This window comes from Leucoraja erinacea, chromosome 2 (assembly GCF_028641065.1).
Source record: "Leucoraja erinacea ecotype New England chromosome 2, Leri_hhj_1, whole genome shotgun sequence".
Lineage (NCBI taxonomy): Eukaryota > Metazoa > Chordata > Chondrichthyes > Rajiformes > Rajidae > Leucoraja > Leucoraja erinaceus.
The window spans coordinates 16536848-16561871 of record NC_073378.1 but is presented as its reverse complement, the minus strand read 5'-3'; the positions used below and the strand labels follow the sequence as shown (position 1 = coordinate 16561871).

Sequence of the window (25024 nt, the reverse complement as noted above, 5' to 3'; positions counted from 1 at the left end):
AAAACAGGGCTTGGCTATTTGATCTTTCTTTCAACCAGAAGAATAGGATTCCTCGTGAATGGGCCGTTTGAGATGTTTTAGCTCAGGGGGAGAATTTCAGAACTGATCCTGTAAAAGTTCATATGCACTTATCTGAACCTCTGCAAAATTCAACTTGTGGGAGCTACTGTATAACTTTTCCCTACAGCACCAATAGGGGGAGAAAAGGGGCTCACGATACTCACGATGTCTTTGAGCACTGGATTAAATTGGCAACAGTTGCAGAGACGCAGCCTGCACAAGAAGCCCTGTAGACATGGAATACTGATTGTGCTAAGCCAGACTTTGAAACAAAGTTCTAATTATACATTGAGTTCACGTTCACAAGGTATAGGAGAAGAATTAGGCCATTCGGCCCATCGAGTCTACTCCCCCATTCAATCACGGCTGATCTCTGCCTCCTAATCCCATTTTCCTGCCTTCCCCCCATAACCGCTGACACCCGTTCTAATCAAGAAATTGTCTCTCTCTGCCTTAAAAATATCCACTGACTTGGCCTCCACAGCCCTCTGTGGCAATTAGTTCCACAGATTAACTACCTTCTGACTAAAGAGGTTCCTCCTCACCCCTTTAATTCTAAGGCTATGATCTCTGGTCCTAGACTCTCCCACCAGTGGAAACATCCTCTCCACATCCATTCTATCAATTTCCTTTAAATCTCTCACCCATCACTCTATTCTTTGAGATGTCACTGTCAGTCAAAGGTCATGGAAAAGACTAATGTGATGTGTAAATGAAACCTATGCCCCATTTTTGGAATAGCATTATATGAGAATTTGAAATGTAAACCCATCGCCACACACAAGAAAATCTTAAAATGCTGTACTTGCAGAGGACTGATAAGATAGTCAAATTTTTAGAATCATCGCATCAAAGAACATGGAAACAGCCCTTTAATAATAATAATAATAAATTTTATTTATGGGCGCCTTTCAAGAGTCTCAAGGACACCTTACAAAAATTTAGCAAGTAGAGGAAAAACATGTAAGCGGAATGAAATAAATAGTAGAGACATGACTAGTACACAAATTAAAGACAGAATTCAATTCAAAACACAATATGAGGCAATTCAAGCACAGATGAAAAGGGAAGGGGGACGTGGGGCTAAGGATAGGCAGAGGTGAAGAGATGGGTCTTGAGGCGGGACTGGCAGATGGTGAGGGACACGGAATTGCGGATCAGTTGGGGGAGGGAGTTCCAGAGCCTGGGAGCTGCCCTGGAGAAGGCTCTGTCCCCAAAACTGCGGAGGTTGGACTTGTGGATGGAGAGGAGACCGGCTGATGTGGATCTGAGGGACCGTGAGGGTTGGTAGGGGGAGAGGAGGTCAGTGAGATATGGAGGGGCCAGATGGTGGAGGGCTTTGTAGGTGAGGACCAGGATTTTGTAGGTGATCCGGTGGGAGATGGGAAGCCAGTGAAGTTGTTTGAGGACTGGAGTGATGTGATGCCAGGATTTGGTGTGGGTGATGAGTCGGGCGGCTGCGTTCTGGACCAGTTGGAGTCGGTTGATGTAGGTGGAGCTGATGCCAAGGAGAAGTGAGTTGCTGTAGTCCAGTCGGGAGGAGATGAAGGCATGGATGAGTCTTTCAGCAGCGGGAGGTGTGAGAGCCCTTTGGCCCAACCTGTCCATGCTGACCAAGATGCCCATCTACATACATTTCCCTGTGTTTGATCCATATCCCTCCCAACCTTTCCGACTCTTGTAACTGTCTCAAAGACGTTTGGATGTCACAATTTTTTGCTTGGGCAGCTTACAACTCATTGGCATGAGTATTGATTTCTCTAACTTCAAGTAACCCTCGCTTTCCTCTCTTTCGGTCCCTCCCCCAACCTAGTTCTCCGACTAGTTTCATCGTCCTTCTAATTCATTTTACTGATTGTATGCATCCAAGTCACCTTCCCCTCAGTTAACAATGAACCATTCTACATTTCCTTAGCATCGTCTGCTTTGATCTGTCATTTTCACACCTTACCCCCATATCTCGAGAGTCGCTTCCGCTGACTCACAGTCTGAAGAAGGGCCTCGACCCAAAACGTCACACATTCTTTCTCTCCAGAGATGCTGCCTGTCCCGCTGAGTTACTCCAGCATTTTGTGCACATCTCTCTCCTTTCATGTCAGGCTCTTGGTTGGTCCGGATGAATTTGGTCGCCACTGAAATGAACAAGGAGCAATCACTGACTGAAAGACTGGCTTGTGATCTCCTTCCAGAAGCTTGAAAATGTGTGCCAGTTTGATAATCACAAAGGCCAAGCGGAAGACACAGAACCTTTCTTGAGGCTCTCAGAGGAGTCACCCCATTCATTTTGCTTTGGAGGAAACTGGAACACACACGTTGTGGACCTGGAAAGGGGAGGGTCGGAGATGTGAGATGCTTCCTTGTCTCTTGTCCTGGCATGAGATGAGCATAAAATCAAGGGTACAATTGTTACCCAATTGCAAAACACTAGGAGTCTTATTGATGGCAAATAGCAGAGAAAAAAGGCTGTCTGACATTAGGCCCATGTCTCACCTGCTTGCTGGACTGTTCTGGTGACAACGACAAACTACATGTACATGTAACCTTTAACATAGATAATATCCCATGGCAAGTCATAGATTAGGTTGCCTTTCAAGAGGATAAATAACCACTAATTGCTCATTATCCATCTGTTCTTTGCACCGCCTTAGGATATGGTAGGACCATTTGTGTTTTTCCTTTTTCTCATGAATGTTTTTTGTTTATTAGACTAGGCATGGGAAACCTGTATTGTTTTTTTGACAACTAAATGTGCAATGTCCAAAGTTGCTTTTTGTTGAAATATTCAATTGCTTAAGACTGTCTTAATTGACACAGTTCACTCACAGAATAGCCTGTTTGTAATGATATTGAAGCCTTCCTGTGTGAAGCAGGTTTTACTTGAGTTTGTGCACAAAGTGCTAAGCAGCTCTCTGCCAAACAAAGCCTACGTGTGCTGAACCAAACTGGGATTCCAGTCATCAGAGCCCCGTGCTTCAGTAGGTTTGATGTCAAAATTAAGTGACATCAGAAATTGCGCAAAAAGGAAGGTGTTTTCATGAAATGTGAAGTAGCCAAAATTGCTGATGATGCAAAGATAGAAGGGTTAGCAATTATCAGGAGCCTGCAAAGTGATATGAATAATGTAGGAAGGAACTGCAGATGCTGGTTTAAACCGAAGATAGACACAAAATGCTGGAGTAACTCAGCAGGACAGGCAGCATCTCTGGCGAGAAGGAATGGGTGACTTTTCGGGTCGAGACCCTTCTTCTGACTGGTTAGGGATAAGGGAAAGTGAGGGTAAACGCAAATTGGAGGAACAGCATCTCATATTTTGCTTGGGCAGCTTACAGCCCAGTGGTATGAACATTGATTTCTCTAGAAACATAGAAACATAGAAATTAGGTGCAGGAGTAGGCCATTCGGCCCTTCGAGCCTGCACCGCCATTCAATATGATCATGGCTGATCATCCAACTCAGTATCCCGTACCTGCCTTCTCTCCATACCCTCTGATCCCCTTAGCCACAAGGGCCACATCTAACTCCCTCTTAAATATAGCCAATGAACTGGCCTCAACTACCCTCTGCAGCAGAGAGTTCCAGAGATTCACCACTCTCTGTGTGAAAAAAGTTCTTCTCATCTCGGTTTTAAAGGATTTCCCCCTTATCCTTAAGCTGTGACCCCTTGCCCTGGACTTCCCCAACATCGGGAGCAATCTTCCTGCATCTAGCCTGTCCAACCCCTTAAGAATTTTGTAAGTTTCTATAAGATCCCCTCGCAATCTCCTAAATTCTAGAGAGTATAAACCAAGTCTATCCAGTCTTTCTTCATAAGACAGTCCTGACATCCCAGGAATCAGTCTGGTGAACCTTCTCTGCACTCGCTCTATGGCAATGATGTCCTTCCTCAGATTTGGAGACCAAAACTGTACGCAATACTCCAGGTGTGGTCTCACCAAGACCCTGTACAACTGCAGTAGAACCTCTCTGCTCCTATACTCAAATCCTTTTGCTATGAAACTTCAAGTTTTGCTCTAACTTCAGGTAACCTCGTCATTCCCTCCCTCTCTACACCTAGGTCTCCTCCATTGTCAGAGTGAGGCTAAATGCAAATTGGAGGAACAGCATCTCATATTTTGCTTGGGCAGCTTACAGCCCAGTGGTATAAATATTGATTTCTCTCACTACAGGTAGCTCCGGCAATCCCTCTCTCTCTTTTTGCATATCTTTCATTCATTGTTCTTTATCTCTCCACATCACCATCTATATCTCTTGTTTCCCTTATTCCTAACCAGTCTGAAGACGGGTCTCGACCCGAAACGTCACCCATTCCTTCTCCCCAGAGATGCTGCCTGTCCCACTGAGTTACTCCAGCTTTTTGTGTCTATCCACTGGGTTGTAAGCTGCCCAAGGGAAATGTAGTTGTATTGCAGTTGTACAGGGTATTGGTGAGACCACACCTGGAGTATTGCGTATAATTTGGGTCTCCTAACCTGAGGAAGGACATTCTTGCCATAGAGGGAGTACAGAGAAGTAGAGGGAGTACAGAGACTGATTCCTGGGATGTCAGATTCAGATTCAGATTCAATTTTAATTGTCATTGTCAGTGTACAGTACAGAGTACAGTACAGAGACAACGAAATGCATTTAGCATCTCCCTGGAAGAGCGACATAGCACATGATTTGAATAAATAATAATAAGTGTCCGGGGGGGGGTGGTGATTGGCAGTCACCGAGGTTCTTTCATATGAAGGACTTTCATATGAAGAAAGATTGGATAGACTCGGCTTGTACTCGCTAGAATTTAGAAGATTGCGGGGGGAATCTTATAGAAACTTACAAAATTCTTAAGGGGTTGTACAGGCTAGATGCAGGAAGATTGTTCCCGATGTTGGGGAAGTCCAGAACAAGGGGTCACAGTTTAAGAATAAAGGGGAAATCTTTTAGGACTGAGATGAGAAAAAACATGTTTTATACAGAGAGTGGTGAATCTCTGGAATTCTCTGCCATAGAATGTAGTTGATATTGTAGTATATTTGTATGTAGTATATTTAAGAGGAAATTAGATGTGGCCCTTGTGGCTAAAAGGATCAGGGGGTATGGAGAGAAGGCAGGTACAGGATACTGAGTTGGATGATCAGCCATGATCATATTGAATGGTGGTGCAGGCTCGAAGGGCTGAATGGCCTACTCCTGCACCTAATTTCTATGTTTCTATGTTTCTAAATAAATAGGTTGAGTAAGTGTGCAAGAAGTTCACATTTGAATTACAATGTGGAAAATATCAGGTTATTCACTTTGGAAGCAAATTATTATTAAACCATGTGAAGCTACAAATATGTTGCAATGCAAAGGGACCTGGAGTAAGCTTCCACATAGTATAAAGAATTGATATGCTGGTTGAATGAATAATGAAGGAGGCTGATGGTGTGTTGGTCTTTATTTCAGAGAGTATGGAATATAGACATAAGGAAGCTTTTGATGTAACTTTAATGGATGATGCAGAGCCCAGGACTGATATATTGAATAGAGTTTCATCTCTATATTCAAGGAAGGATATCTGGCAGTAAAGGTTCACTTGGTTAATTCCACTAGGATGAATAGGTTGAAGCATGATGAGCAAGTTAAGTCTATACTCACTGGAGTACAAAAGAATGCAATGGTTTTAAGATCAGAGGTGGGAATTTCAATGGGGATCTGAGAGCTAGTTTTTTTTTACACACAGAGAGCAGTTAATATCTGGAACACTCTGCCAAAGGAGATGGTGAAAGAGGCATTTAGTCAGACACTGAAATAGGAGTGGTATAATAGCCCTGCCCCACGGTAAAAGTTCATTCCAAGAGCTCTGCCGAGTTTTAAAAAATGAAACTCGTGGTAAGCACGGAGAATGAACGTAGCGGGTACGTCGGATATCGGGGACGTCTCTTAGCGCTAACGGCAGGTACTCGGGAAGACTCACTAACAGCAGGTCAGCTCGGGAAGACTCGTGAAGATTTTTCAACATGGTGAAAAACGTCCACGAGAGCCCCGAGTACCGACGAGTGGCCATTATCGTAAATCTCAGAGTTCGAATCAGGGCAAACTCGGGAGAACTCTTGGAATGAGCTCGTACCGCGGGACAGGGGTTTAAAAGGGTGTGGTTATTCTGCAGGCAAATAGATTCGTGAAGATGAGCAAAAACGTTGGAAAAGACATTTCTGCGCTGCTCAACTCCATGACTCTGTGACTAGAGGTGGCTTTATTAAAATGTCATAGATTTAAGAGTGATTAACAAGCTAGATGCTGAGATGTTGTTTCCCAAATGAGGATTATCCTAAATATAGAGCAATAGTTTCAAATTAAGCTGTCACCCATTTCAGTTTGAGTTGAAGAAGAATTATTTTTCTCCCAGGAGGATGTTACTTTTGATTTTACTTGTGAAGGCTATGTTATTGAATATATTCAAGACAGAGATTGTGTAGATACTGTATGTAAATATCTTGGGAGCGCAGGGTTTACAGAGAGAGCACACAAAAAAATTGTTTTCAGTCCGAGATTGGATCAGCTATTGGATCTTAGTGAATGGTGGAGAAGCCACAGTGGGTGAATTGCTTCTGTTTCTAAAGTTCTTATATTCCAAGTGAGATTTAAAAAAAAGAGAAATATTTTTCAGAAAGTAGGCAGCACTAAAACCATTTGCCACCCTCCTTCATAACTTTGACATCAGGAAGAAGTCCTTAAGTCATCATGTCACAATACAAAGGGAGCATTAGTGTGAACTGGTGTCGTCAGAGGTTAAGGGAAAACCTTAAGTAGCTGACAAATACATATAACTGTAAGGTTGCAAGTTAGACATCTCTAGAGAAAAGGGATAGGTGACGTTTCGGGTCGAGACAAGTCACATACTCCTTTTCTCCAGAGATGCTGCCTGACTCGCTGAGTTACTCCAGCATTTAGTGTCTATCTTCAGTGTAAACCAGCACCTGCAGTTCCTTCCTTCCAGAACAATTACATATGTTGCTCCCAAAGTCATGGCCACTCCTCACTTTCACCGACGTTGCCTCAGGAACCTTGCAAGACTCATGAGGCACTTTGCTGCCAACTGCTGCACTGCAGACATCAAAAATAAAAGGCTCCCGCCAGCAATGTGCAAAGCCTTAAGATTGCTGGACGATGTCCATTTTACACGTGGTTATATCAATGCTGCTCCTGCCTTTAGAAATATCTCTTTGGGAACCTCCTGCTGTAATTACACTTTGGACAACGATGCTGGCTCCCATACAACACCGTACTTCAGAAACTTCATCAGGTTCCTGTGCAAAGTACTTATGATATAGAATCATTATATATCATAACGAGTACTTTAATTTGTATACATACAGAGACCATCGAAGTGAGTAAACACAACATGGCCGCCCACATGCACTAGGTGGCGGTGGTGTGGGAAACCTGACATGGATTATGGATCAGGTCATCAGCAGCAAAACCAGACACAGATCAAATAAGCAATATTGTCTGATCTACAGTTCCTACTCCCACTGCCCTCCCCACCTTCCCCCATGCCATCACTCTGCCATCCACTTCCCTTCCTGCAAACAAGCCTCAATGTATCCAGAAAATGAAAGACTCTTAGTTGTATATCTGAGGTCTAAACTGTGAGGAAATGATAGTGTGATTGATTGATAGAAAGATACAGCATGGAAACAGGCCCTTCGGCCCACTGAGAACGCGCTGCCCATCATTCGCCGTTCACAGTAGTTAAATGTTATCCCACTTTCACATTCACTCCCAACAAACTCAGGGCAATCTACAGAGGTCAATCAACCTATAAACACACACATCTTTGGGATGTGGGAGGAAACCTTAGCACCAGTGGGAAACCCACAAGGTGATTGTGTAAACTCCACACAGACAGCACCCGAGGTCAGGATCAAAGTCGGGTCTCTGGTACTGTGAGTTGTTCTGCAGTTGTATAGGGCTCTGGTGAGACCACATCTGGAGTATTGTGTACAGTTTTGGTCTCCTAATTTGAGGAAGGACATCCTTGTGATTGAGGCAGTGCTGCGTAGGTTTACGAGATTGATCACTGGGATGGCGGGACTGTCATATGAGAAAAGATTGAAAAGGCTAGGCTTGTATTCACTGGAGTTTAGAAAGTTGAGGGGTTGATCTTATAGAAACATATAAAATTATAAAAGGACTGGACAAGCTAGATGCAGGAAAAATGTTCCCAATGTTGGGCGAGTCCAGAACCAGGGGCCACGGTCTTAGAATAAAGGGGAGGCCATTTAAGACTGAGGTGAGAAAAAACTTTTTCACACAGAGAGTTGTGAATTTGTGGAATTCCCTGCCACAGAGGGCAGTGGAGGACAAGTCACTGGATGGATTTAAGAGAGAGTTAGATAGAGCTCTAGGGGCTAGTGGAGTCAAGGGATATGGGGAGAAGGCAGGCACGGGTTATTGATAGGGGACGGTCAGCCATGATCACAATGAATGGTGGTGCTGGCTCGAAGGGCCGAATGGCCTCCTCCTGCACCTATTTTCTATGTTTCTATGTGAGGCAGCAGCTTTACCAGCTGCGCCACTCTGCCTCGCTACCCTGGCAAATCTGACCTATCAAAGTCACAGTATCCGAAACAAAAACAGAGTTACACCATTGGGGAAAATAGTACTATTTTGGAACTGGGAAGTTATTTTAAATAGCAGAAGGTGGATTGCTAACTACAGATAAGTGGTAAAATAGCACAGGCAATTTTTACAGGCCCAGAACTCTTAGCTTAAACAAATTTCCATGTGAACATGTAACATTTTGCACATTTCACATTAGCTCATGCGACATAAACAAACCAATTTAACCGACAGATGAATGTCAGACAGATATGTCAAGTGCGCAGCTGGTAATATTGGCAACAGTAGGTCTTCACAAGGCCTCTCACCGGTAGCTGGTTCAGAACTGCAGCTGCTCATCTGTTGTTGATGCAAAGTTGATTTGAGTTTTAAAGTCCCAATAAGCATTGTGAATGATTTTTTGGCTTAAACACTGCTGATGTTGGAAATCTGAAATAAAAACATAAATGCTGGATCAGGCAGCATCTGTGGAAGGAGTAACAGCTAATATTCCAGATCTGAGACCCTTTCACAGAACTGAGAAAGAGAGAAAAGGAAAACATATAAACTGCTGGAGTAACTCAGCAGGTCACGCAATATCTCCAGAGAACAGGGAGAGTCTTGGGCAAGACCCATCTTCAGACTCGTTTTGGGTCAAGACTGAAGAGAGAAAAGAAGTTACTTTGTGACTGTGCCATGTTAATTTATGGCAGTGTCACAAATTAACTTTTTTTCGCACATTCCTTGTGATGAAGTTGGACTGATAAGAGGGATCTGGCATCTCATGTTGCGAGACTACTCCAGCAGGCTCACAAACAGTGGGGCAGATCTGGCCTTTGTGCTATTGCATGGTGAGAATAAGTTGACAGCCTGATTTAATGATGATGGAAATCGGAAGAGTGGCAAAATCAGCTGATTATCTCTATTGCCCTTTGTGCCCCCATTACACAAACAATACGCTGTATTAATTGTTCCAACCATATAGACACGGGAAACCAGTTTTACATTAATTATCTGAAAGTTGATTTTATTCAGTTTACTTGCACTTTAGTGGATGCTAGAGAAACATTGTTTTAAAGCCAATTGAACTTTAACCACTGACCCATTTTCTCGCCTTGACTATCTGATGTTGAAATAAACTACTCAAAATACCTCGGTTATTTCTTCCCCCATCGTGTGTTTCAGAACTTACAACCACATCATATCGAGAACACTTATTTCTCCACCCAATTGCTTGCTTAACTTGTATCTTGTTGAGTCCACCTCCTATAGCTCAGTTACTTCTAGACAAAGCTATTTCGCCCCTGGTTAGCTTCATTCACTTAATTCACTGTAAACCTGAGGCCATCCAAGACTTAATTTCCTGTCCTAACTTGCAGGAAGATACTAGAGTCATGGAGTCATTAAGGCAGCTGGTCGTAAATCATAGAATATTGGGTCATACGGTCATAGAATCATGGACTCATGGTGTTATAGAGCCGGAAAGTCGTCATTCATAGATTATTAGTCATAGTCATGGAATCATGGAGTCATAGAGTTGTAGATTCAATACTACTTTTTAAACACGGGAGTCATTTGCACACTCAAGTCAAGTCAAGTCAAGTCAAGTTTATTTGTCACATACACATACGAGATGTGCAGTGAAATGAAAGTGGCAATGCTCGCGGACCTTTGTGCAAAAGACAAACAACATAGAAACATAGAAACATAGAAATTAGGTGCAGGAGTAGGCCATTCGGCCCTTCGAGCCTGCACCGCCATTCAATATGATCATGGCTGATCATCCAACTCAGTCTCCCGTACCTGCCTTCTCTCCATACCCCCTGATCCCCTTAGCCACAAGGGCCACATCTAACTCCCTCTTAAATATAGCTTAAATTATAACAAGCAATCATTACACACATTTCTTTTACATAATAAATAATGGAAGGAAAAAACGTTCAGTAGAGTTAGTCCCTGGTGAGATAGGTGTTTGTGTGCAGTCCGAATTGCCTCTGAGGAAGAAACTCCTTCTCAACCTCTCCGTAGTTCTCACCGCATGGCAACGGAGGCGTTTGCCTGACCGTAGCAGCTGGAACAGTCCGTTGCAGGGGTGGAAGAGGAAATCTCCCATGATTTTATTTGCTCTGGAGTGGACCTCCTAGTTGTATAGTTCCTGCAGGGGGGCGGGTAAGTTCCCATAGTGCGTTCGGCCGAACGCACTACTCTCTGCAGAGCCTTCTTGTCCTTGGCAGAGCAATTCCCAAACCAGATGGTAATGTTCCCGGACAAGATGCTTTCCACCGCCGCTGCGTAGAAGCACTGGAGGATCTTCGGAGACACCATGATCTGAATTTCCTCAATTGCCTGAGGTGGTAAAGGCGCTGCCTTGCCTTACTCACGAGTGCTGAGGCGTGTGATGCCCATGTCATATCCTCGGAGATGTGGACTCCCAGATATTTAAAACAGTTCACCCTATCCACAGGGTCCCCATTTATCCTCAATGGAGTGTACGTCCTCGGATGATGTGCCCTCCTAAAGTCCATGATCAGCTCCTTCGTTTTTTTGATGTTCAAGAGGAGGCTGTTATCCTGGCACCAGAGTGCTAGATCAGCCACCTCCTCCCGGTAGGCCTTCACGTCGTTGTCTGAGATCAGGCCCACCACCACAGTGTCATCAGCAAACTTAATTATTGAGTTGGAGCTGAACCTAGCCACACAGTGATATAGGGGGCTGAGGACGCAACCCTGGGGCGATCCTGTGCTCAGGGTGAGGAACATCAATGTATTCCCTCCCATCTTGACTACCTGGGGCCTGGCGGTGAGAAAGTCCAGGACCCAGGCACACAGGGAGGTGTTGAGCCCCAATTCCATTAGCTTCCCGGCCAGTCTGGTGGGGACTATCGTGTTGAAGGCTGAATTGTAGTCTATGAACAGCATCCTCACGTAGCCCCCCTTCTGGCTGTCAAGATGGGAGAGAGAGGTGTGCAAGACCTGGGAGACCGCATCGTCCATGGACCTGTTCGGACGGTATGCGAACTGCAACGGGTCCATGTTGCGAGGGAGGAAGGCGCAGATGTGATTCTTCACCAGCCTCTCAAAGCATTTCATGACTACCGAGGTAAGGGCCACCGGACGGTAGTCATTCAGACAGGCTGGGGAGGCATTTTTAGGTACAGGCACAATGATGGATTTTTTGAAGCAGGCAGGGACCACGGACTTGTCCAGGGTGAAGTCGAATATTGTAGTGAGCACTGGAGCTAGCTGCGTAGCGCAGGACTTGAGTACTCGCCCCGAGATGCCATCGGGGCCTGCAGCTTTTCTCGTGTTCACCCGTGTCAGTGCCCTCCTCACGTCGTGCTCGGACAGCGAGAATGTGTGCACATTCCTCCCTTCAGCTTCGGTAGCCAGCCCGCTGGCGGTATTGTCGATAGTCGGCAGACCTGAAGCTGAGTTCCAATTTCTTGTGGTCTTGGATGGAGCTGTTCCCAAACCATTATGTGAGAGTGTAATTGAAATCCCCCCAGGAAGGCCTCCCGAAAATGTGGCACCTAGGCCAGGTAAGGCAGCTGTTCTCAACTTCGTCAGCACTTCCGCAGCTGATCGGTGGATCGAATTTGCCCCGTGTGGCCGGGGCTCTGAAACCCCAGCCCGACTGGAGCCGGCAGATCCATCCCCTTAGCCGACCTCTGCGGCCGACTTTGCGGGCTGGTATCTCGATAGCCTCGACGGTCCGTTCTGGTACCATACCACTCCTCTCGGAGGCCGTGACCTGTTGGTCCAGCAAAACTGTTGGTGCAGCAGGCAGTGAAGAAAGCGAATGGCATGTTGGCCTTTATAACAAGAGGAATCGAATATAGGAGCAAAGAGGTCCTTCTGCAGTTGTACAGAACCCTAGTGAGATCACACCTGGAGTATTATGTGCAGTTTTGGTACCCTAATTTGAGGAAGGACATTTTTGCAGTTTAGAGGGAGTGCAGCGTAGGTTTACAAGGTTAATTCCTGGGATGGCGGGACTGTCATATGTTGAGAAAATGGAGCAGCTGGGCTTGTACACTCTGGAGTTTAGAAGGATGAGAGGAAATCTCATTGAAACATATAAGAATGTTAAGGGCTTGGACACACTAGAGGCAGGAAACATGTTCCCGATGTTGGGGGAGTCCAGAACCAGGGGCCACAGTTTAAGAATAAGGAGTAAGCCATTTAGAACGGAGACGATGAAACACTTTTTCCTCGCAGAGATTGGTGAGTCTATGGAATTCTCTGCCTCAGGTGGAGGCTTTCAAGAGAGCTAGATAGGGCTCTTATAAATAGCGGAGTCAGGGGATATGGGGAGAAGGCAGGAATGGGGTACTGATTGGGGATGATCATCCATGATCACATTGAATAGCGGTGTTGGCTCAAAGGGCCAAATGGCCTACTCCTGCGCCTATTGTCTATTGTCTATTATCTAGTGTCTATTGTCTATTGTCTATAAAACGGATAATCCAGCTATGCTCTGAAACCAAGGATGCCAGAAAATCAGTGGTGGACCTGCATATTATTTACCTTCCTAATCACTTGTTGCACCTTCATGTTGACCCTCAGTAACATTTATATAAGGTCCATTTGAGAATCACACCCATTTTCTCACTATTTAAAAGAAACCTATGATTTTCTGATTTGTTTTCCACTTTATTATTACATACATATTAATAATTAATTAATTAACGCTTTATTTCAGACACAGGTCCATATAACACATCATACAGTATAAGGAGATACAAAAAATACATTAAAAATTGCATATTAGCCTATAAGATATACAAGCTATTGCACCAATGCCATCTTAGCCTAGAAGTGAATCTATAGCAGATTTTCAGAGGGCTGACTCGGGCTTCAATTATGTGGTTCTCTGACTTGTCCAGGCGACACATAAAACTAAACATCAGCTGTCTTAAGAGTGCCTCACAGGTTGGCACTCTAGTGGACACAAACAATTGACTGGCACTATGCCACCTAGGGACACGAAGCAGCAACCTCATTGCATCATTGTATGCTACCTTGAGCCTCTGCATACTCTTTTTCTTATAGTTAGACCACAATTGAGCAGTATATAACGGTGTGATATAGGTTCTGAACAAGGAACACTTCACAGAGTCAGAGCACATAGAAAACTTCCTTATAAGTATGTTAGCTTGAAAATAAATTTTACAGCGCTGTCGGTAGAGGTCTTTGTCATCCGTCCAGTCATCGGATATGACATGACCTAGGTATTTAATTTCCTCACACACAGCAAGAGGACTGTCTGACAAATAAAAGGTCGGAAAAGTTGATTCCCTGTCCTCAGCGCTTCTAACTATCATTATGCGGCTTTTCTTAGCGTTATACTTTATGTCATAATCAAGGCCATACTGAGAGCACACCTTCAACATCTGCTGCAGCCCAGCACTATATGGACAGAGCAGGACCAGGTCGTCTGCATACATAAGATGATTAACAATAGTGTTGCCCACAAGACAGCCAGTTTTTAACCTATTTAACTGATTTGATAATTCATCCATATAAACATTAAATAAAATAGGAGACAAAATTCCTCCTTGCCGCACTCCGTTAAACCCCTTTTTCACAGGGCTACTTGACGCAAGAGGTAACCAAAGTTGAACATCGTGGGAACCTCTTGCGATAACCGTACGCCATTCGTGGACCACCGTGGCGCTAACGGCAGGTACTCGTGTAACTTGGTGACTCGGGAGAAAATTCAAACAAGCTTGAATTTCTCCAAGAGTGACTTGTACACATGTGGTTGAATATTGCAACATTATATGCACGTAGTGGCCAGTGCGATATCCGTACTGACTCTTGCGTGTACCGTGGGAACTCCTGCGAACGGTGAACCCGGAAGCTGGACAGAGGGGACAGAAGGTGAGTAAAAATTGTCTTCTATGGGATTGAATTTAAAAAATAAAGATTTGAATCCGCATATGGACATCAACTTATTCATGAGTTATGTTAATGTGATTCAAGAAAATAACTATAATCTTTAAAGGGGACTTTACTGAAAGGTCCCGCATTTTTCACATGTACTTCTTCGAGAGATACAGCTCGGAGTCCTCGCCGACCAGCGATCGATGCCTTTCCGAAGCAGGGTCCGGAACGCTACCAATCAATGTTCTCCAGAGACCCGTGTAAAGGAGTGAACTGCACATGCTGGTTTAAAACGAAGACAGACACAAAAAGCTGGAGTAACTCAGCGAGTCAAGCAGCATCTCTGGAGAAAAAAAAAATAGGTGATGTTTCGGGACGAGACACATCTTTAGACTCAATTCCGATTAGGATGTCTGAAGAAGGGTTCCGATTCGAATCGCCACCTATACTTTTTCTCCAGAGATGCTGCCTGACACACTGACTTACTCCAGCTTTTTATGTTTTTCTTCCCAGATCTGACTTACCTGCTGAGTTACACCAAAACTTTTTGTGTCCGTGTTCACTATTTCTCACATTGAATTATTTAATTTTAGGCAACTTACCACTCTCTCTCTCCCCCGAGTACCATCCCCCCTCCTGCCCCCCCCCCCCCCCCCCCCCTCCCCCATGCAGTAAATGTCGGTTAACCAGTCCAAGGTTTGCAACGCTGGTTCCCTCTTGGGATCACACTATCCCTAGCCAACAATTGGCCTATCAGGGAACCAACCAAATATAGACATAAAGTGCTGGAGTGACTCAGTGGGTCAGGCAGCATCTCTGGAGGAAAGGGTTAGGCGACATTTCGGGACTCGGGACCCCTCTTCAAAATACCTTGAGGTCATCTGTTGTTGGCCCTGATTTGACCCGTGTCTTTTTTCTTGCTTCCAGTTCCCCGCTACAATCTTCCCGAAGAAGGGTCCCCAGACCAAAAATGGAATCTATTCCTTTTGGAGTTTAGAGATGCTGCTTGGCCCGCTGAGTTACTCCAGCATTTGTGGTGTCTAAAATTGCTGATTCAGACAGTTTTTTGATTTACTCTGAAACACACGTTGGAAATTTAAACTTGGGCGCAACTAACCTCGTCTTACTACCCGTGGGAACTCTTTAACTCAGCGGGCAGGCAGCAGTTAATTGTTGCTCCCTTCAGTTTCCCAGGGGGTCGGGACGGGACTGGAGTTGGGAGGGAAAGGTGGGGGAGTCGAGGGAGAGGAGGGGGAGACAGATGGGGGTGTCTTCATTTACTGGCGGCGGGTGTCTGTCTCTGAAACAGGCAGGTGAGATTTCACATCCACATTGTATGTGCCTCTCTCTCTCTCCCTCCCTCCCTCTCACACAGGCTGAGAGACTCTGCCTCTGTGAGTGTACGTCTCTTTCTCCCCCTCTCCCACACACAGTAAAGACCGAGTAACTGTGCTCACTCCATCTGTGTCTCCCACATACACAGTAAAACTCTGCTTTGTGTGTGTATATACCAATTCAACCAAGGGAGGATATTTATAGTGTGTGAAAAAAAAAAGTGACATCATTTGTGCCACGTGATGATTTAATTACACTTGACAGTATACAATGTCATTCAAGATTTAACGGGAAAGCTCGGGAGACGAACAAGTCACTCGCACAAATAACAGAAATGCCGAGTACCGTGGGAACTCTTTGTCTACCCCCCCGTTATATCGTGTGATATCGTGCTAGACCACGACCACTTCACTCTGGCTACATCTTGCGTCAAGTCGCCCCATGAAAAAGGCCTATTACTAACACAGAATGGAGCAGATACAACATTGTCCCATTTAACCTGAAACGTTTGATGGGCATACCAAAACACTAAAATTCTCACTAAAAATTTAGGGGCACCTCTATCTAGCAATTTTACAAACAATTGTTCATGATTAATTCTATCAAATGCCTTGGACGCATCAATAAAACATAGGAATACAGATGAATTCAGGCTTGTGTACCTGAACACAATCTCTTTAAGAGCATAGATACACAGGTCAGTTCCATGTTTTCTTTTGAACCCAAACTGATTGTCAGTAGTAAGGACATACATTTCTAGCTTTGTTAGCAGTATTCTCTCCAGTACTTTAGACAAGATACTGGCTAATGCAATAGGTCGATAATTGTCAATACTGTTGAGCTTACCAGCCTTGTCTTTAAGCACAGGCACTAACATTACAGACATAATAGCATTTGGCAGGACACCATGAACCAGACAACCATTAAAGCACATGGAAAGCAAAGGGCAGAGCTTATAGCTGGCATATTTTAGATGTTCTGCAGTAATGCAGTCCATACCACAGGCTTTGTTGTTATCCAACATGTTAATGGCATCATAGACATCTGCTGCCCTAACTATCATATCTGCTGAGAGATCAATATGTTCATGATTGATTCTAACTGGGTTACTTTTAACACAATTAAAAAGGTTACGGTAGTGTTCACGCCAGATCTCAGCTATTTTTTCTGGGCTACTAACACCTCCAATGTCAAACGGTAGGGGTGTTTTATTGTTATTCATTACTTTGACCTCTTTCCAGAAGTTAGTAAGGTTGTTGTTCTGTAGCTTCCTGGCAAGCGAGTCTGCTCTCATTGTGTTTTCATTTTTCTTAATAACACGAAGTGCATACTTAACTCTAGCATTTGTGCGTTTTTTCATATCTAGCAATACCCCCTGTCTAGGCCTACCTGCCTCTGACCAGAGTCTAAAGGCCTCTCTTGCCTCAGCGTACTGCTCAGCCACAAACTCATTCCACCCAGGTCTGATGTTGGGTACCTTACATTTACTTTTACGAAAGGGTTCACTGGAAGCATTGAGACATTTCACAATAACATCATACATGGCACAGAGTTTTTCAGCATGTTGCACATCCTTACAATTCATATCTGAGCACATTAGGGCCTCTTGAAGCAATTCAATATTATTTAAAAAACTGTCCGTTCGCAGTGAGTATCCAGCCATAACCTCTCTGCTCAGTTTTGACCAGTCCAGTTTACTTGAGGAAGCAACATTATTATTACTGGACATCAGGGGTACATTCTCAACATTTAACCGTGCAGCAATAGGTATGTGATCAGAGGTGGCAAGTTCATAACAAATCTCCACATTTTCCAGTGTGGCATGAGCATCAGCTGTGGTCACAATATGGTCTAACCAAGATGTTGTGTGCCACGCTTCACTAACATAGGTAAACTTGTGTCAGGCAACAGAGCTTTACTCGATATAATTAATTTAGACTCATTACAAAACTGCTGCAGGTGTGCTGCAAATAAAGATTTGCTATCTGCCATGTCAGCATTAAAATCACCCATGATCTAGACACAAGATGAGCTGTTGTCCTCTATGAGGACTGAATAAAAGCTAACCTGTTCAGAAATCCGTCCTCATGCTCATATGATTCATACGGTGTATAAACATTTAAGACAGTAAATTTCTTTTCATTATAATTACACTCTAGCCCTATGGCCCAGTCAACATTTAGACGCACCACCTTCACCACCTATTAATGTTTTGCATTACCACAAGTTACTTACTACAAATAATTTCATGATTACAAGTTATTTATTACAAGTTATTTATTATATTGTAAATGCAGATCTATTCCAGATCCTCAAGAATTCATTTTGATTTTGGCAACACAGGTCCACATGGAGCTGATTGATTAGTTTTTTTATCCTCAGGAAAATGATGTGCCCTCTATCTGCAAAGAATTGTGTTCCTTTTATATTTGGTCAATATTAACCTTGTAACAATATGGCAAAATATCTGATTCTGCATATGATTTTGACTATTTTCAAGTTACAAATTTTGCAAAGTCCAAAGTCCATGCCTCGTACTTACATTATGAATATATCATTACGTCTCCATCAAACTTTGTCGAAGGAGAATTCCAAAATTTTTGATATCAGAAAAATGATTACAAGGATCATATCTAAGGTTGTGAGATCGACAACTATGAGATTAGTCTAAAATCCTGCTTTGTGTTTTGAGCACTGATGGACAAACTGAGATGGGCAACGAAAATTTATTGATTTATATTATTCAGAAAACATGTGAAATTAAGTTCAACCCATTCAAAGCAAATTTGAGTACTAAGGGATCCTTCACTTGTTCCCAGAGTAACTAAGGTGTTCCTGTTGACAACAGAGCAGTAGCAGTCACTGACATTGTTATCTTTCGTTCATTTTTGTCTACCTTCGATTTTTCCAGCACCTGCAGTTCTTTCTTAAACACTGACATTGTTATCTATTATTTTAAGGGAATGAAATCCTTTCAAAAGGGGAAGAAATTAGGAATTCCATACTGTAGGTTAAATGTCTTAAGGGGTTGGACAGGCTAGATGCAGGAAGATTGTTCCCGATGTTGGGGAAGTCCAGAACAAGGGGTCACAGTTTAAGGATAAGGGGAAAATCCTTTAGGACCGAGATGAGAAAAACATTTTTCCACACAGAGAGTGGTGAATCTCTGGAATTCTCTTCCACAGAAGGTAGTTGAGGCCAGTTCATTGGCTATATTTAAGAGGGAGTTAGATGTGGCCCTTGTGGCTAAAGGGATCAGGGGGTATGCAGAGAAGGCAGGTACGGGATACTGAGTTGGATGATCAGCCATGATCATATTGAATGGCGGTGCAGGCTCGAAGGGCTGAATGGCCTACTCCTGCACCTAATTTCTTTGTTTCTATGTTTCTATGTCAATTTAACTTTCCAAAACTTAGGGGACTGAAAAGTTCAGAAGAGACATGCAGAATGGAGTTATTTAGCCCATCATCATAAGGTCATAAGTGATAGGAGTAGAATTAGGCCATTAAGTCCATCAAGTCTACTCCACCATTCAATCATGGCTGATCTATCTCTCTCTCCTAACCCCCTGTCCTGCCTTCTCCCCATAACCCCTGATACCTGTACTAATCAAGAATCTATCCCTCTCTGCCTTAAAAACATCCACAGACTTTGGCCTCCACAGCCTTCTGCGGCAAAGAATATCATGCCTCTACCATCTCATTGAAAGAGCTTTATAGTCATTCTTTTCCCTGGCTCTATTTTAATTTCTTTTCATACATCTGGTCTTCATTTTAGGCAGTCGTTTGGGTTGAGATCACTTGCTTCCTTTTGGTTCCGTGCTGGTTTATGTTTAGGTTTATTATTGTCATGTGTAGCGAGGTAGAGTGAAAAGCTTTGTCTTGGATGCTATCCAATCAATTCAAATAATAATATGCATAAATACAAGCAAGCCAAAATCAAGAGCAATAGATAATAATATGCAATAGGTAAAATATTATATTATAATAATATAATATTACACTGTTATATTGCGATATTAGTGCAATGTAAAAGTTATATATTATATTTATAACATTATAACCAGGTTAAAAGTGCAATAACCACTCCCTCAATATCAGCAAGAGAAAGGTGATTATGATTGAGTTGATGAAGCAAAGTAGCCCACATACCCTGGTGTACATTGATGGTGCTGAAGTTGTGATGGTTGGTGGCTTCAAGATCTGGGGAATAAATATCACCTGCAATTTAACCTAGAACAGCCACATCAAAGCAATGGCAAATCAAGCACACTAACACCTCAACATCCTTGGAAATTTGGAATTTCACCATGTCCCCAACAACCTCAACAACCTCTGCAGATGTGCGGTAGAAAGCATTTTTTTGGGATGCGCCACAGCGTGATTTGGGACAGTTCCATCCAAGATTGTAAGAAATTGCAGTGAGTTGTAGATGTAGCCAAGTCCATCGCACAAATCGACCTCCCTTCCATTGACTCCATTTCACACTGCCTTGGCAAGGCCACCTGTATAATTAAGGATGAGTCTCATCCCGGACATTCCCTCTTCTCCCCTCTCCCATCAGGGAAGAGATACGGAAACATGAGAACTCATACCTCCCGATTTAGAGGCAGTTTCTTCCCAGCTGTAATCAGTCTTCTGAATCATCCTCTCAACAACTAGAGAGTGATCCTAACCTTCCATCTAGCTCCTTGGAGACATTCGAACTATCTTTATTCGGACTTTACTGGACTTTATCTTGCACTAAATGTTATAACTTTTATCCTATATCTGTACACTGTGGACGGCTTGATTATAAGTATGTAGGAAAAAACTGCAGATGTTGGTTTAAACGGAAACTAGACACAAAATGCTGGAGTAACTCAGCGAGACAGGCAGCATCTCTGGAGAGAAGGAATGGGTGATGTTTTGGGTCAAGACCCTTCTTCAGACTGAGAGTCAGGGGAGAGGAAGACAGAGAGATAAGGAAGGATAAAGTGTGAAAACACAGATCAAAGCAGACGATTGATAAGGAAATGTAGAATGCTTCATTGTTAGCTGAGGGAAAGGTAACAAGGAGGCATACAATCAGTAACATGTAATCAGGAGGACAATGAAACTGAGGGAAAGCAAGAGTTAAGGGCCTGTCCCACGAGCATGCGACCTGCATGCGGCAAGCGCGACCAAACCGGAAGCGGGGGCCGCGCAGAGGTCGAGCGAGTGACATGAAGTTCAAGAGAAGTCCGCGGGAAATTCGCGTGAGACGTACGACGTCAAGACGCTGCGTACATCGTTGAGATATTGCGCACGCCCGTTGAGGTGGTGCGTACGGCGTCGAGGCAGCTGCGGGCCGGCAGGCCGTTGCCGCGCAGAATTTTTGAACACGGTCAGTTTTTCGGAGCCCCGCCCAACTCCAAACAGACCCGGCGATCGAAGTGGGTCCGGCCCCGCGAGGCCGTACGGCTCAAGCGACCACGTTAGGTCGCGCTTGCCGCATGGAGTCGCATGCTCGTGGGACAGGCCCTTTACTTGAAGACTAGATAAATCAATATTCATACCACTCGGTTGTAAGCTGTTCAAGCGAAATATGAGGTCCTGTTCCTCCAAATTTTATTGGGCCTCACTCAGACTGTGGAGAGGGCCAAGGACGGGAAAGTCGGTGTGGGAATGCGAGGTTGAGTTAAAGTTAGCGGTTTTGTAGGACTTCACAGAAGCAATGTAGGGATTATTCAAGTGCTTTGAATTACATGGTGCTCTCTGGAACATGCTTTTAGACAATGTTTCTCTGTGTACAGACCATGTGCACACTCAGATGCTGAGTTCCAAACCATTGAGGATCCCTTTGATTAGTACAGGTCTCAGGGGTTATGGGGAGAAGGCAGGAGAATGGAGTTGGGAGGGAGAGACAGATCAGCCATGATTGAATGGCAGAGTAGCCTTGATGGGCTGAATGGCCTAATTCTGGTCCTATCACTTATGACCTTATGACCGTCACTATAGCACATGAAAGCATGGGCCTCCCAATAAATGCCTCACCATTATTCCTTTTAAAATTTGCTAGTTGCATCATGCTCTCATACTATACATTTCAAACAATAACTACACAGTGCCGAAATAAATGTTTCCACATCTTTCCACTTGCTACCTTGCCAAATATTTTCAATCTGTCGCGTGAACTATGTTTCCCCACTCTCACGACCAAAACTCTTCATAACTTAAGTTCTAAATTCTCTCTCTGCTTCTGTTCTCAAAAATCCAATTCAAGCTTCCCTTGCCTCTCTTGCAACCGGTTCCCTCCCATGGATTTAGTTTGGCAAATCTTTCCTGCACCATCAACAAACTTCAGTTTCTCTTGTTCCTTTAAATAAAATATCGATGTCTTTTCTGCTACTCCTGCACCTTTTGCTGTTATTTCTGCCTCACACACTATCAAAAGAACGATGACTCTCTGCTTTCCTACCAACAAAAAAAGGACATAAAAAATAACATGGGGATCTTTTGCCTGTGTAGCTCACAGTATATATATAATTTCTGCTCCGTATTTATCACAAATTTATATATATATATGTGTGTGTGTGTGTGTGTGTGTGTGTGTGCGCGTGTGTGTGTGTGTGTGTGTGTGTGTGTGTGTGTGTGTGTAGATAGATAGATAGATAGATAGATATATATATAGATAGATAGATAGATAGATAGATAGATAGATAGATAGATAGATAGATAGATAGATAGATAGATAGATAGATAGATAGATAGATGTTGCTAGTTTAAATCGAAGGTAGATACAAAATGCTGGAATAAGTCAGTGGGACAGGCAGCATCTCCGATCTCCGGAGAGAAGGAATGGGTGACATTTCGGCTCAAGACCCTTCTTCAGCTGTTGCTCTAATTTACCCCTTGTCAAGAGATGACCCACCCACCCAGTTGAAAGCATGGGGGTTGTGTATGAGATACCAGCAGTGTATAAAAATATATTATGCAGAATGTTTTCGTGTTGTTGTGTGGTCAGATCACACCACACCCAATTTGTTCATTTATAAATGCACACATGTATAAGTTCTAAAACAGTTATTTTTAAGTTGCATAATATATTACATATTATTTCCCTGTTTTAGAATTATTCAGAATACTAGAGATTATGTTTATACCAGAAACTGATCATGGGTATAACGTTTTAAGATACATTAACCCATCGGCCACACAATTTGTGTGTTTTGTTTTAACTTCAGGAGTAATTGATAACTTGTTTCCCATATTTAAAGTTGGACCTTCCCCTATCCCTGCCACATTGTGTTCTGGTTTATAAAGCAGGGTACCAACTACCCAAAGGAAAATAAAGCCACAACTATAGAAAATATGTTTTTATGGGTGTGGCAGGTTGGCAGTTTAGCAATCAGTAAGCACAAAAACGACACTGCATGGCAACTCATGATTGTTTGAGCATTGCCATCAGAGTTTGGTTATCTACTCCACTCCTCATTCAAGTGTTCAATATGTGTCACACCCGATTTCCAGATCTAAGAACCTGAAGCAACAATCATTTCACCCGTCCACACTTCTGTTAAACTGAACCATTCAGGGCTCCATCTCTCAAAAGAGCACTGACTCACAAATAACTCACTGCAGCTGAAAATAAGTGAGGAAATTGCATTTGCGTCAGTTCCAATCATGCACTACAAGAGTTCTGCCAATGGCCAGGGAGTGGGCCCCCCTTCAGTGACTTGATACGCTCAAAGAAGTTGCAAGGAAGTGCTCTTGCCAAAGATCTTATAGCGAAGATCTTTGCTCTCTGCTAGTGCGCCTCATGGAAAAAGCAGTGTCAGTGAGGGAAGGTACTACAGGCACACAGCTAGAGACCCGGGTTTGATCTTGACCTAGGATGCTGCCTGTGTGGAGTTGGCATATTCTCCCCGTGATCACGTGGGTTTCCTTCGGGTGCTCTAATTTCCTCTTACATCGCAAAGATGTGCGGGTTTCTAGGTTGATTAGCCTCCGTAAGTAGCCCCTAGTGTGTTGGGAGTGGACGTAAAAGGGGGATAACATAGAAACATAGAAACATAGAAAATAGGTGCAGGAGTAGGCCATTCGGCCCATCGAGCCTGCACCGCCATTCAATATGATCATGGCTGATCATCCAACTCAGTATCCTGTACCTGCCTTCTCTCCATACCCCCTGATACCTTTAGCCACAAGGGCCACATCTAACTCCCTCTTAAATATAGCCAATTAACTGGCCTCGACTACATACTGCGGCAGAGAATTCCAGAGATTCACCACTCTCTGTGTGAATGGCGGTGCAGGCTCGAAGGGCCGAATGGCCTACTCCTGCACCTAATTTCTATGTTTCTATGTTTCTATGAAAAATGTTTTTCTCATCTCAGTCCTAAAAGATTTCCCCTTTATCCTTAAACTGTGACCCCTTGTTCTGGACTTCCCCAACATCGGGAACATAACATAGAACTAGTGTGAATGAATGCTCGGCATAGACTCGGTGGGCCAAAGGGTCTGTTTCCATGCAGTATCTCTAAACTAAACTAATCAAAATAGAATTGCTCCCAACTATTGCGTAATTCTTTTAATAAACAAACTGCAGGCAAAAAGAAAATAATTATTTCACAGTTTAAATTTGATTACACTTGTGAATAGGATAAATCACAAGATGCACACCATTCGATTTTAAAAGCTAAATAATAAGAGAAAATGTTTAATTAAAATTAAAATTAACCATCCTGCTTTTCTTTGAACGAATACACTTTTATGGACGGGAAAGGAATGGAGGGTTATGGTCTGAGTGCAGGTATATGGGACTAGGGGAGAATACGTGTTCGGCACGGACTAGAAGGGCCAAGATGGCCTGTTTCCATGCTGTAATTGTTATATGGTAATATGGTTATATGGTTTTATCGGGACATGCTTACGTATTACACACTTCACCGAGTTTTTTAAAGAGTCGCATAAAGTTGTGCCAGTTCCCATTAAAATATACATTTAGTTATGCCTCAAAAGCTTAAACAGATGGACGATTATAACATAACAAAGTCTCTCCACTGACTTCCTGTAATGGATACAACAATCATTGGCTTCCCATGGTTAATAATTATAGGCTAGTGAGAACTCTGCTGTTAGGTTTTTCTAGCAAATTAACAAATAGACCAACGGCCATTTTACACTTATTTATCCTCAGATAGTTTCTTCATTAGTACGGGT

The 25024-nt window shown here is 43.4% G+C and overlaps 1 protein-coding gene across 1 annotated transcript in view; it reads left to right on the top strand.

The window, feature by feature from the left end:
* The window catches only part of apbb1ip (amyloid beta (A4) precursor protein-binding, family B, member 1 interacting protein), a 168363-nt gene that overhangs the window by 845 nt on the left and 142494 nt on the right, over window positions 1–25024 (top strand). The window lies entirely within an intron of this gene.